Source organism: Alligator mississippiensis, chromosome 9 (genome assembly GCF_030867095.1).
Source record: "Alligator mississippiensis isolate rAllMis1 chromosome 9, rAllMis1, whole genome shotgun sequence".
In the NCBI taxonomy this organism is placed as follows: Eukaryota; Metazoa; Chordata; order Crocodylia; family Alligatoridae; genus Alligator; species Alligator mississippiensis.
The window spans coordinates 79,833,046-79,846,560 of record NC_081832.1 but is presented as its reverse complement, the minus strand read 5'-3'; the positions used below and the strand labels follow the sequence as shown (position 1 = coordinate 79,846,560).

Here is a 13,515-nt window from a genome sequence, read left to right as displayed (position 1 = left end):
ACAAACATTATGATATGTGAATACCTCTATTTTCCTTTTAGATAGAGACACCCACAAAGAAACTGTAGTAGGATCACTATGTTCATTATGGCATGTATTCTGCGCGCACACATACACACTATACGCACACACATCTCTGTTACATACATCTCTGTAGTTACAAGTCAGTAGTCAACGAATAATACTGGCACTTGAAACCCCTGTTCTCAAAATGTTACTTAGTTGACAGCAAGGATTTCCAACTCTCCACTTCAATAGATTTCTTACAATAGGGTTTTTTTCATTTCTTTTTACCTTTAAAAAAGTGAATTTCCGTGCAAATCGTGACAGCGACGACACACCTCAGAGCACAGCCCGATAGGCGAAATCAGGAGGCTTCTGGCACAGAAGGAAGAGCAGGTCACACCAGCCCCCTGCTGACACCTGATACTATTTTACAGCAAGGGGCGCAGTGTCACCTCTAGGATTTCAAGGTTTCCTGGCAGTGTTTAGTGAACAACTGCGGGTTTTCCTTTTCTCATCTCTGCAAAAGAGAAATCCGGTGCTGCATGTGTTGCTAACGCCAACCTCAGGAGAGCCTGACAGGCCCCGTGCCGTGAGGAACGGAGTCTCCCGCACGACCCGCCGTGGTTGCCAGAACAGCTGCCGCAGCGCTCCGGGCCCGCAGCGGGACGTGGGCTCCGCGCACTGGGCAGTGGGTAGACAAACAGCTGACCGGTGCCGCTGTGCATCGGAGTCGGACCAATCGGCACACGGAAGAGTGCTGACCCCTCTCAATAGTCCCCGGCAGCCAATGAACTGCAGACAAGGAGGGCGAGCTTCCTGGCCCGCCTCCAACGGCAGAGGCCAATCAGAGCGAAGATGAGCAGCAGAGCCCTGACCCCGCCCATGAGGCACCCAATCGCCTCTTCCTTCCAGATGGCCAATGAAAACCCGAGCCTCCGATCCCGGCCCTTGTGTGCTGCCCCGGGCCGGGGATCCATGTCCCCTAAATCGTGCGTCTGCCCCGAGGAGCGCGAACCCGGCCTGCGGTCACGGCTCTAGTTACGCCCCGAGCGAGGCCCTTTTTCTTCTGTCTCTGCCTTTATTTCCCGCCTGCCTGAGCTACAGGTGAGCGGCGGGAGCCGCTTTCTCTCTCTCTCTGTGCCCTCATCTCTTCATTGCAAAGACCAGATTGAACCGCAGGGAAGTAGCACAGAGCAGGCTTTTATTTTCTCTGTATTTAATCGTGGCTACTACGCAGAAGCTGAAGCGCAGGGGAGGCGGCACGGAGCCGGCTCTGTTCCTGGTACTTATCGCCAGGCTCCAGGCCCCGCTCCTGCCCCCACGCGGGGAGCGCGGAACGGCTTGGGTTCCTCCCCGGGTCTGCAGGCGGCAATGCCCAGCGCGGCCACAGGAGGGCGCCTCTGAGCAGGGATTTTTCTCCGCCCTTAACGTGGTGCGTCCAGGCCCGGAGGGGACCACCGGAGGGCCTGAAGGCCCCGTGCCGTGGGGAACGCCGTCTCCCGCACGCCCCGCCGCGGTTGCCAGAACAGCCAGACGCACCGCTGCGGGACCGGTCGGGTGTCCGGGCCTGCAGTGGACCCGGCAGCGGACAGACAAGCAGCTGAGCGGGGCCGCTGAGGATCGGAGTCGAACCAATCGGCACGTAGAAACTTGCACACCACCCACAGTTCCCGAGCAGCCAATCAGAATGCGAACCGGGTGGGGGTAAGGCCTCTGTGCCCGCCCTCTCCTGGAAAAACCAATCAGAGTGAAGAAGGGCGGAGCGGCCGTGAACCCGCCCATTCGGCCACTCCACCCAATGCCGTCACTCCGCCAAGTGGCCAATGAAAACTCGAGCCTCCGATCCCGGCCCTGCTGCACTCCCGGCCCACAATCAAAGCCCCGTAAATCGTGTGTCCGCCCCGGCCGCGGTCACTGCTCTATTTACTCACGAAGTGAGCGAGGCCTTTTTTCCTCTTCTCTATCTGGCTTTATCTGCGTGCTGCAAGATCCAAGCCCACCGGCAGCGAGCCTCTGTCTCCGCCCTTGTCGCCCGACTGCAATGCCGCTCTGCAGCACGGGACGGCAACACCAGCCCTGTTTTTATTGCTCCGGCTGATTTTCCTGGCTGCCGTGCCCAGTGCGAAGCTCCGGACCGCGGCACTGGGCCCATTTTGTGACGTGTCAGGGTCCCCGGGCCGCGAAGCCCCGGTAGAAATACGCGTCGGCGGCTCACACCCTTTCCCTTCTTCTCCGCCCTTGTGTCCTGGCTGCAATGCGCAGGGCGAGCCACAGGAGGGCAGCACTGAGGCGATTCTTGTAATACTCTAGGGATGGATGCCGGACACGCCCCTTATGTATCTAGTGTCATATTGAATGAAATAGTTTGCATGTTTGTAAAGGTTGCCCATTAGCCAGTTTCAGGAAGAAGATAAGATTTATCTCCTTATCTAAGTCATTGTTTTGGGACTACGTGCAAAAAGTCCTGACTTTGCTTAAAGTCTTAATTTGAATTTTATCTTCAGAAGCCTTTTACAAAGAGAGCAAATATCCTGAACTCCGAGAGATCAAACCCTAAGGCCTTTTGACCAGATTGGTAAGAAAGGGCAGTTGTAGTGATATGGAAGTTTCCCAAAGGTAATTTAAAATGCTCAACAAAGGCAAAAGAATCTGTTGAGTAAGATCCGAGCCCAAATTTGGGGGTAATAACAGGTTGAGTAGGAGGAGCCCATTGACAGCAGCTCGCTCAATAAAAACTGTAGCTTACTGTCCCAATTTGGAGGTGACTTCACTTGCAGAACAAAGGAAGAATCACAAGTGTAGCCCGGATCAGACTGATCACCTGAACCACCCTCTCCGTGAACACGAATCTCTTAGTTCACGCTGAAGCTGCGGAGCACCTGAAAGGGACGGAAGGAAGGGGACTTAGTCCTATCACTGCTGAGGCCAGCCTATTGAATTGTATTGCTGAGCCTATTTCATTGAACCGTACTACTGAGGCCAACCCATTAAATCGTACTACTGAGGAATGAAACCATATTTTGGTATTTGGCTTCTCGGAATTCTAAGATTGTAAGTATAACATGAAAAATAATAGTATTGATTCACATTTAACTTTTAGTTGTAATTGTAGTTGTTTTTGTAACACTAATTCTTATAGTATTGTTTGGGAAGGAAGTGCCTTCGGAGCATTGTTTCTGATATATGTAATTATTGTGTTTTAATGTTTGTGGTGTTTCTTAAAGCTAAGCAGTGTTATATATGTAGCAAAGAGTTTTAAAATAAAATTGTGTTGTATAAATTAAGTGTGTAATCATTGTGAAATCCTGCAATCAGTTAACTACTCCCCCAGCCAGTGCATCAAAACGAATCAGTAAATTGTGTGGGATTTTCCCTATTCCATAACCCACTAGAGACATCTAGTACTTGTCCATATACATATATATTCAGATGAAACTGTCGTGGTATTTGAATACCTAAAGCGATTTCCCTCATTTCAGAAAGAGAGAGACAAGGCAGTAGGATCTCTATGTATCTTATGGCACGGATTCTGCACACACATTATGTGCACATCTTGTACACACATAATTATTAGACGCATCTCTGTACAGTTTCAAGTTCATCAAAGTAACTACGCAATGAAGACCACTGCCACTTCAATCCCCCCTCCTCCATGTTTTTTTATTTTACACCAAGAATACGAGACTCCGCGTTGGAACCAAAGTGAGGTCTTGCAGTGTTTACTAAACAACCGCGGGCTTTTCTTCCCTTTTCTATTAAAAAAAAATGGGAAAGTCCGTGCAAATATAGCTAGCAACGATATAGCTCAGAACAGAGCCACATGGGAGCGGAAGCAGGGCACGGGGGTTCGACCAAAGGGGGCCGCACCCTGGGTCAGGCCGGGCCGCGCTAGCCCACCCCGTGACCCTCGGCACACCCCCGCGCCGGCCACTTGAAAAGCTCCCCTAGGCATCGCAGTCGGACCAATCGGCACGCAGAGCAGGGACCCCGCCCCTCTCACTAGTCCCTGACAGCCAATCAAAGAGCTCCTAGACCCGCCTCTTTCAGCAGAGGCCAATCAGACCGAAGCAAGGCGGGCTGTCACTGACTAGGCACATACAACCCTTCCACCCAATAGCTGCACGGCCCAAGCGCCCGGCGGGAACGCAAGGCTCCGGTCGCTGCTCTAGCGACTGCCTGAGCCAGCGGGGCCTTGTCTCTTTCTTCTCTCTCTGCCTTCATCTCCCGCCTGCCTGCGCTACAGCTGCGGGGCCGGAGCCGCTCTCTCTGCCCTTACCTCGCGGCTGCAAAGCCCGGTTTGAACCCTAGGGAGTAGCACGCGGCAGGTTTTTCTTTTCTCTGGCTTTAAAGCCCGGCTGCTCCGCGCAGGTCGAAGGCCCAGGAGGGCGGGACGGAGCCGGCTTTGTTCCTGGCCCGTCTCCAGGCTGCAAGCGCCGCTCCAGCCCCAGGGTGCCTGCCCTGGTCGTAGTGTCAAGCAGCTTCCCTGTGTGGCTCTGCTGTTCCCTACCATGCCAGGTTTCACCCGCCAGGCTGCAGGGGCCCCAGGGGAGGGTAGCAGGGCAGCAGCCCATGCCCACCCCAAGCACAGATCTGACGGGCAGGAGTCCCCTCTGCACCCCAGGAGTGCACACAGGAGCGGGGAGCTGGCCTCACCCCCTGCCCAATCCCACAGCAGGCAGGGAACAGGCGGGAACCAGGCTCAGTGCTCTGCTCTGCTGCAGCAGCCGCAGGCTCCTCCCAGGGGTGGGGGGCATAGGCCTGGCAGCTCGGGCCTCTCTCTGACATGGCTGGCAGGACGAAGGGCACCAGCAGGGCTGGTAAGCATGGGGGTGGGGGGGACTGAGGGGCACAAGCAGCATTTAATTGTTGTAACAGGAAAAGGCAGGTTATAATTTGGAGGGTTTTAATCAGAGAATTGGCAATTTTTTTAACAGAGAAAACCAGGAACTCCAGTAATAAATAAAATAATTGCTACTTTCCAAGAATTCTGGCTCTAAGCTTGCAAAACGGTCCCGACCATAAAGGGGCCATAGTCTTGTCTCTCAAAAGACTGAACATTACCAGGTTCTTTCTAATGTGCCTCAATGATTAAAAACCCCTCTATTTAAGGAGTCCCATCGCACACAGCTGAAACTGTATAAAGGAGGGTTATCTTCTAAACTCCAAGTGTTGCCAGTGCCCAGCAGCAATGTGCACAAATGTGGCACTGGATATGCTCAGATCAGCTAAGGACATCCTCAGTTAAAAATACCCTGCTAGTAGCTAAAAGCAGAAAAAATGAATACATTCCTCCCCCATTCCTACTCTCAGAAGCAATATATGGGAATAATTATCTTAAATGATTATCCTTAGGTGTCAAACAAGGCTCCTCAATGCAGAACCATATTCTGTGACTGCTAAAGTGCCTGTGACTGCTAAAGTCTGTCGCAGCCCATGGCAAGAACCTCTTTTTTGCTATGCTACATTCCACAAGGTTACTCCTCCCTCCAGATACTCTGATCCCAGAAGCAGCTCAGTCTAACAACACCAAGAGGAGCTTGGCAGAAAAGTTTCAATGGAGTAGGGATGTATAGCCCAATAATGACACCCACTGCTCAGGAGGCAACTTCAGGAAAGAACAATGGTCCCAGACCATGACTCAGTTTCCCTGCTCTCTACTCAAAGGGCCAAGAGATCCCAACCTCAGAGAAATGGGCTGGAATACAGAATTTCAACCTGAATTTTATAAAACCCCCATAAAAAGGCAAAGATGTGCGATTGTGGAACTGGCCTCAAACCTGAAGGATGTATTGCGAGAGGCCCTGGCACCTGGCCACCCCCATTCTGAGTTTGTGTCTGTATTCTCTGCTGTAAGTAGCTGCTCTTGGCAAAAGTGCCCGATTAGTAATGTCGCAATAATCTGGTGTACATTTTATGGAAGTACTTGCTTTGGTTCTCTTGTACTTCTCCAGAGTCATTCTTGGTGTAACACATACATCCCATTATGCCAGAGGTAGGCAAAATATAGCTTGGAGGCCAGATCTGGCCTGTGGAGGGACTGTTTGGCCTGCAGAGGGTCCCTCGGTCCAACCTGACCCAGACGCCATCCAGGCCCTGGCTCATCCCGCCATCCCCTGGCGAGGCAGCAGGGCTGCAGCTGAACTGCCTCTCTAGCTCCAACACAGCTCCAAGCCCGTCTAACCCGCTCCTGCTCTGAGCTCAGTGAACAGGGCCATCCATGGACAAGCCAGAAACAGCACGTACAGCCCCACCCCTGCTCCAGACTTCTCCACCCACGGTGAGCAACAGCACTAGCAGCAATAGCAAAGCAGAAGCTGCTGCTCAGCATGAGGGAACAGTGGCCCCACACACTTCTCAGCTCCCAGCACCTTCTTGCTGCAGCTGCTCAAAGCCCATGCCCAGACTGTCCTGTGGTTCCACTGCACTGCCACCGCTGCCCTGCTGGGCAGCCCAGAGGCAGCAGTGAGGAGCTGCAGGGCAACCCAGGTGGGAACTCCAGGCAGCTGCAACAAGAAGGGCTTGGCCAGGGTGAGCAGTGGCCACATTTCTCCTACGTTGGAGTAGCAGCTCCTGTCCTGCTGCTACCACTCCTCAGCATGGGCAGGTGGTCCGAAACAGGTGCAAGGAGGGCTGTGGTCAGGTATGTGCACACAGGTTCGGGCTGGTCCACCCTGGCCAGGGTGAGGCTCAAGTGGGCACAGGGCAGGCCAGGGTCAGGGCTGGGAATGTAGAGTATTGTCAGTGGCAGGGAGAAGAAATAGGGAGCACAGACTCCTAACTATTCACGGTGCGGGGGCACTGACCAGCCCGCTGCAGCTCCCCGGAGCTGTTTATACGTCCCTGAGGCCCAAATACCTGTCCACCCCTGGGTTAAACCAAAGCCCAGCACAGACAGGAGACAATGGCAGCACAGGCAGCAGAGAAGGGAAAAGGGGAACTGAAACAGATAAATAGCTTAAAGCTGACAGAAGCAAAGAGCAGGGGGTCAAGGAAGCATTCTCCCCCAGCTTCCCTACAAAAAGAAGCTGGGAAACAGTGGTGCAGCCCTGCTGCAGACTGGAACGTGACAAGGAATTTCGTGGGAAGCCTTGAGAGGAAGGATGAAACTAGGAGAGGGTAACAGAGGCTGTCAGGTAGGACAGTCATAGGGGCTGGTTGTTGAGCACATAAGGGTGGGTGGCTAACAAGGCCTGAAGCTTGCAGAGATCAAGGAGCTCCACACCTCACCCGCACGCAGGAAAAGTGAATACAAAGTCTGTGGGGTCTGGGCCCCCAGGATCCAGCAAGCCAAGGGGCAGGTAGTTGCTTTTTGCAGGGTGCTATGAGCAGTTAGAGCAGGGGGCAGAAACCCTCAGCACACATGCCAACTATGGCGCGCAAGGCCATTTTGCTTGGCACGCCACAGCCAGCCTGGGCACCGGGTAGCTGCTGGAGCCTGGGCTGCTCCCAGCAGGGCTTGCAGCGTCCCAATTGCCCGCTGGGAGCAGTCCGGGCTCTGTGGCTGGCAGCGGTTACTCAGAGCCAGGGCCGGCTGCGGCCAAAAGGTTCCAAACAGCTGTGCCAGGCTCCAGAGCCCAGGCATGAGCTCTATACCGGCGCTTTCACCCGTGCATCAGAGCGGGCGGTGGGGGTGGGGCCTGAGGCAGCACAACCCTGGTCTCTCCCCTGCTCCCAGCACAGAGCTGGTGACTGGGCTCGGGAGCTCAGCACAGCTGTTTGTAGCCAGCCTGAGCTCTGGGCAGCTGCAGCAGGCAGCGGGCAGGCTGCAAACAGCTGCGCCGGGCTCCACAGCTTCGGCATCAGCTCCATGCTGGTGGCGACTGCGCATGCACCTCAGGGCAGACAGCGGGGCAGCGCAGCCTACCTCTAAGTTAGAGGAAAGAGCTGCAATCACTGGTGGCATTACGGTGGGAGCAGGGCATGGGAATGGCAGAAGCCCAGGCAACTGCTGCTGCGTTCTGTTCACTGAGCGTACCTGTCGCTCATGGTGCCCTACCTGTTTCCAAGGGACCGTTGCAGGCCCCGCACACCCATCTGAGTGCCCAGTGCCCCTTGCAAACATGACAGCTCCTGGGGGTGCTTCTGCCCCAAGTCCCGCTTCTGTCACGCTGCGGCTCCTCGCTGCCACACCGGCTCCAAGGACGGGTGCACGAGGAGGAGCCTGCGAGAAAGGGCAGACCCGCGTTAGACAGTTTCACGCTAACCACATCGCAGCGGATAAGACGACCCCCGTGGGCCGACCCAGCACATTTCCATTAAGCGTTCTCAAATCACCACACAAAATGGCCAGTTTTCCACACACAAACCGCCACGTGCCTTTAAAAAAGTTTCCAAATCCCCACACCATTTCCATGACACAGAAAAGTCATATTTTCATACACTTACCCAATTGCCACACAGTTTCCACAGGTCCCACAAGACAGTCCCACAAAACAGGTCCCAAATGACCTGAAAATTACCACACAATTTTCTACACAGGTAGTGACAATATGTCCACCCACATTTCCACAAACAGTTCCACAAACCCAGATCACCAGTTTTTCATGCAAAACCACCATATTTCCAAAAAACAAGGCACCACACACAATTACCAGTTTTCTTCCCCAAAAAACAATCACATTCCCACACATTAACAGAAACACGTCCCCAGGCCCCACCGCACTCCCCCAGCACCACCGCGAACCCCCGGCCATTCCCAGCCCGCACTGCACGGAAAGGGTCCAAGCTCCCCGCCGGGATTGCCACGCCACGCCACGCCTGCCCCGTGCCCGCAGTCCCCACAGCCCGGGCCTGGCCGCATCCGGGAAAGGGTACAACCCCCCCCCCAAGGCGACAAGGACGTCCCTCCCACTGCAACATTCGCGTGTTCGCTATTCAAACATTCCCGGGGGAGAGCCAGTGCGCATGTGCAGCACCGAGACGTCATAGCCAGGCACGCGCAATTCGGGACGTCATGCATCACGCCTACCCATCAATGGGCAACACAAGTACGCATGCGCTGATTGTGTTCGTGAAACCATTTGCGCATGCGTTCTGGGAATGAGGGACCGTTGCCTCGCTTCGAAATTATTAATGGGTTTCCATGGTTACACAGGCACTAACAAGAGGACGATCGCCGAAATTAATCGAGGCTCACTGGAAATGAGCACTACAGCTCCCGGCGCTCCTCCCAGCCAAACCAATACTCAGGGGAAGGGAAAGGCAGGGATACCCCCTCCCCGCTCACTCCGGGCCCGCAGCTGCAGGGGCGTGGCGACACTGTACGCTAAACCGGAAGTGGCGTTGAGGAATCACGGGGTAGGCCCAGCACGCATGCGCTGCACGGGGCGGGATCCCAGTTGCGCGACGACAATATCGATGAACAGCCATGAATACGCATGCGCACTTGGGAAAAGGTGGGCCTTTGCATTTCCCGTCACTGGGCAAAGCAAGTACGCATGCGCGGGGCTGTGGCACGCTGATCAGCTGAATACTGAGTTTATCGATGTCACTGAAACTGGCGCATGCTCAATGGGAGCAGGCAAGAGCTATCGATGGTCAATATTCCGAATTGGCGCGTGCGTCCTGAGAATCAGGAGGCTGTGCCAGAGCAGGAGTTATGGACGCGTTCCCATAGTTACAGGGACAGTGATGACTAACTCCGAAACCGTCGGGGCCCGACTCTAAGTATGCATGCAGACTGCAAATGTGCCCGACAGTTCCTACTAGGATCAATTCTCCTGGCGGTGTACCCCACCCTCCGTGTCTCCCAGCTGGGAAACACAGCCACACGGGCCGTGAAACCAGTGTTGGGGAAAGCGGCCCTGACGTTAAGACCAGCTAGAGGTAACCCAGTGAGCATGAGCTTCACGGGCCAGGCTCGCAGTCATGCGACGAAAACATCGATGAGCCGCCATGAATGCGCATGCGTAGTCTGGAAGAGGTGGTGCATAGAGTTTGCCCTTCGACGGGGAAAGCAAGTACGCATGCGCCTGGAATAACACCTTGATCCGCTGAACTCCGAATTAATCGATGGTACTGCAAGAAGCGCATGCGGCCTGGGCGCAAGTAAAAAGTGTCGATCGCCGATGTCCTGGATTGACGCGTGCCTCCTGAGACTCAGGGGACACTCCCAGAGCAGGAGACGCGCACGCGTTCCCATGGCTACAGAGGCAGTGCCGGCATGACGAGCGCTGAAACGCTCAAGGCTCCAATCTCAATGTGCATGCGGGCTGGGAATGCGCCCTACAGTTCTGTCCAGGTGAAATACTCGTAGGAAAGGACAGGGACACTCCCTCCCATCTTTTTCCGGGCCCGCAGCTGCAGCTACCGAGGTCGCGTCCGGGGTACCTGGGAAAGCGGCCGCGGAATTAAGCTAATGCTGGTTGAGACCCAGCGCACGTGCGCTTTACAAGGCACACTCCCACTCAGGCGGCGAACTAGCGTAGGGTCACTAACGTGCGTGTGCATTTGAAAAGATGTGCTGCAAATTTTTTTCCCTTGAATGGGCAAAGCAAATACGCATGCGCGTGGTCATTAGCGGCTAAACGCAGTATTTAATAATCTGTCTGACAACTGGCTCCCCAGCCCAGCCTCTGGCTTTACTTTTCATTCCGTCCAGGAAGAGCACACACCAACTGCAGAAACTGCCTTAGCCTGACGAAGGGTTTTTGAACCCGAAAGCTTCCTTAATAACTATTCTCCAACTATCTGGGTTGGCCTAATAAAAGATTGCAGATTCACCCAAGGAACCTTGTCTGTATTTAATAAAAGTGAGATGAATCGCGCATGCGCGCTGGCCACAGACAAAATACATAGACCGCTGATCTTGTCGATTGGCGCATAGTCACCCTACACATGCGCAGCATAAGGGCTAGAACCCGCTCTGGGTGGGGAACAATGCTTCGGGGAAGGAGCAGGACGTTCCTCCGGTACTCCGGTTCTGCAACCTCAGACAGCCCGAGGCGCGAAGCTGTCGTGCGCGAACACGTGGCTTTAACGCATCGCTGGTGGACACCCATTGCACACCCGCAGTAAAGGATTGGCGCCCAACATGGCCATGAGTACGCATGTGCACTTGGGAAGAGATAGTGCAGGGTATTTGCCCTTCAATGGGCAAGTGAAGCAGGCATGCACTGGGCAGGGAGAGCCCCTCCGCCAGTTAGGAAACTAAGTCATCCATTATACTCCTTAAGCGCGCATACGCTGTACTTGCAGTAAACGCAGTAAATGCATCGAGCCCTTATTATATAGATTGGGGAAGCCGTACGCCCATTCGTTCTGGGAATCAGGGGCGGCTACCAAGTGCCAATAGTCGGAGAAAGAGGCAGGGACGTGCCCTTTCTTGACCCTCCGGGCAAGCAGCCACAACCACATGGGGCGCGGCACCGCTGTGCTGTGTGACCGCGTTTATAACTCTGGGGGAGACCCAGTACGCATGCGAAGTAGAACACTTGCTCCCAGCCCAATGAGCAAAAGAAGCTACAAGCACGCATGCGCACTTGTGTATGGGTGACCACCGCGTTGTCCCATCAATTAGCGAAAGAATTCTGCACGGGCCGGCCTGACAGGCTGATCAGCTGAAAACAGAATGTATCAATTGTGCTGGTTAATACACACGCGCAGTGGTGGCAGTAAAAACACATCGATCGCAGATATTGTCAATTTGCACGTGTCTTGGGAATCATAGGGCGGTGCCAAGAAAGGGAGTCATTGATGGGTTTCCATGGTTACAGCGGTAAAGGCGACAGGACGAGCACCCAAACGATCGAGGCGCCTGTCCCGACGCACATGCGCAGTAAGACTGATGGATGGCGTCAAATTCTCGCGGGAAGACGAGCGGGCAGAAATGCCCCCCTTTACCCTTCTCTGTCAACTGAGGCCGGAGCCGAAGCCACACGGGTCACGAAGCCCGAGTGCGGGAATGCGACCTGAGTGCTGAAGCCGTTTCTCCGGGGGCCCCAGTGCGAACGCAGGCCAAAGCTGCTTCGCAATCGTGGGACGAAAACATGAACGACCGACCATGAGTACGCATGCGCCGGCAGCACACTGTCCTTTGCCCACTCATGGGCACAACAGCATTCATCGATAATGGTCAGTACACATGCCTAGTGCTCGCCGTGGAAAGATATCGATCGCCGATATTGCGGATTGCCGCACGCGTCTTGGGAATCGGGGCGGTGCTGAGTAGGAATCACTGTTGTTTTCAAAGTTACCACGGCTGTGACGACACAACCAGCGCCGAAACTAAGGCCCGAGTCCCGATACGCATGCGTAGTAGAAATGAGAGCTACAGTTCCCTCTGGGACTAATACGAGGGACAACGGGAAGGGGCGGCAGGCCGAGCTCGGCGCCGCTCGCTGTGTGGGAAGTCGACTGCTGCGTTAAACCATTACTGCGGGACACCCAGCATGCGTGTGTGCGTAGGCGTGCGAGGACGGACGTCCCCGCTCCGCGGCTGGAAAAGCGCCTTGAACAGGAGATTGTGGCCGTGGTGGGCCCCGGCACCCCTGGGTGTCCCGCTCCGGCCGTTCCCAGCCCCGTGCTCGACCGCTGCTCCCGCCCCCCGCCCACGGTTTGGCGGGCGGAAGACCAGCCCGGGGGCGGGTCTCTCGTGGCGCTCGGGGGCACTGGGGTTTCCGGAGCTGGCCCCGTCCTGTGCCTGTGGGTCTCAGTCCAAGTGTCCTCCCCCACACGTTGGTTTCGTGTAAAACTTGGCTGCAGATTGGACAGTTACTCGTTTCCACTTCTCTGAGCCCCTGGCACGTCATACCCGTGTCCAACCGATTCTCAAACTTCGTATTTCATCAAGGGAAATTGTCCTCAGTGGCTCCTGGAAGGCTTCACATGTCTCATGTTACCAAACCTCTGTTGGAGCTGGTGTGCAGACTGCGATATATGTTTGATCCAAAACTACCCGTGAAAGGTCCTTCTTGGGGGGGGGGGGTGGAATGAGAGAGAGTTAGAAGAGAAATGTGAAGGGCCAGGGGTACAGGCACACCCTTACAACTTGGAGGCTGCAAAGGACAAGTTGTGGTAATGAAATGTCCTGCAATGGAGGTGGCCAAGGAATGGCACGGGATGCAGGAGTGTTGGGGTAGAGGTCAATAATTTAATATCCTATTTCCTTCCTAGCTTATCACACTGTCTCTGCTTCCTTGGTTGAGGCCACAAACCCCCCTCTTTGGCACAGACCACCATGTCACGCTGCACCATAAATCTAAACCCACTGGGAACGGAAAAGACTCCTGCCTTTCGCCTTAAGATCTCTTCTTCAGATTCATCCCATTGCTCTTCTGCCCGGCATGATACTCCTGAGCAAGTTATGACCTCAGGGCGACTTAGGGCAGGGGTTGTCAACCGGTACTTAGGAAGCCCCCAGGGGCACGTGGCAGTGCAGCGGAGCAGCTGGGGGCACTTCCAGTTTCGCTAGCAGCACTTCTGATTTTGTCACCGAAGCATCTTGTTTCGCCGTGATGGACTCCCCCCTCCTCCTCCTCCTGTATCTGCCACTGAGGAACCCCCCACCCC

At 54.8% G+C, this 13,515-nt stretch overlaps 1 long non-coding RNA gene across 1 annotated transcript in view; it reads right to left on the bottom strand.

Moving 5' to 3' along the window:
• The window catches only part of LOC132243364 (uncharacterized), a 32,716-nt gene extending 22,352 nt beyond the window's left edge, over positions 1 to 10,364 (bottom strand). The window contains exons 1-2 of the long non-coding RNA XR_009454852.1: positions 8,392 to 10,364; positions 295 to 8,167 (exon numbers count right to left, since the gene is read on the bottom strand). This is a non-coding gene — a long non-coding RNA (uncharacterized LOC132243364). The remainder of the gene's footprint in view (positions 1 to 294; positions 8,168 to 8,391) is intronic.
• Between the last annotated feature and the right edge of the window lie 3,151 nt (positions 10,365 to 13,515).